This window comes from Eurypyga helias, unplaced genomic scaffold (genome assembly GCF_000690775.1).
Source record: "Eurypyga helias isolate BGI_N326 unplaced genomic scaffold, ASM69077v1 scaffold24942, whole genome shotgun sequence".
Lineage (NCBI taxonomy): Eukaryota > Metazoa > Chordata > Aves > Eurypygiformes > Eurypygidae > Eurypyga > Eurypyga helias.
The window spans coordinates 5,642-6,559 of NW_010235620.1; positions in this window are offsets into that span (position 1 = coordinate 5,642).

Genomic DNA, 918 nt, shown 5'->3' on the forward strand with positions numbered 1-918 from the left:
GGCTCTCGAAGTCACAAGCAATGGGCAAGCCTCAAAGGAGATGTGTAGGGTCTGCGACCCCCAGTCTGGCTCTGCAACCCCCGATCCACCTCTGCAGCCCCTGGTCCACCTCTGCAACCGTGATGTACCAGGATTCCTCCGGTTGCACAGATGGCGAGGCTCAGCCATAGATCCTTTCCAGCCACCCAGCCTTTTCCCATCTCCCTTTAGCTGCCCCGGGGGAGCTGGCTCTGCTAAAGGGAGCTGAGCAAACCTGTTTTACGCCCTTTCTTCCCTCAGAGCTCCCAACTTTCCCTCCTGCTGGAGACAGTCATTGGCACTTCACCTGCAATTAGCTGGTGACCTGGAAAGTCACCTCCCTGAGCCGCTTACGGAATCAAGCCACTACCAGGAATTAGTGATGTCCTTGGCAAAGGGGATGGCTGGGGCTCTTGGGATTTAGCCCTGAAGGGCCTCATTGTCTCTCAGCCGCCTTAGTGAGTGTTGACCAGAAGCGGTCTCCGGCTGGGGTGGTCCCAATCTCTCGTTGGCGAGTGTGTGCTGCTTCAGGAGAGGTGCCAGCTTGGCTGCATGCAAAAGTCCCAGGAAATCCCAGAGCTTTCAAACACAACTGGTGTCCTGGCAGAAGTCCCCTCCGAGGGTGCAAAGTGTCACCTTCAGAAAATGGGCTTTCTGAGGTCAGGGATGGGACTGTGGGTATCGGCTGTGCTTGGGGCAGGACGAGTCCTGGTCTTTGAAGTTGGTCCTTGCGGAGGGATCGCTGACCCGGCGCCTGCCCTGACTTGTATTATACCCATCTGTAATCTGCTTTAGCAGGCCTTGCTGTACTAAACCGTATCAAGTATTGAAAATCACTTAGAGCAGTTCATGCAAGCTTAAAGTCCTCTGGCCACTGTAGTCCAGCTGGGCTCTATGCTG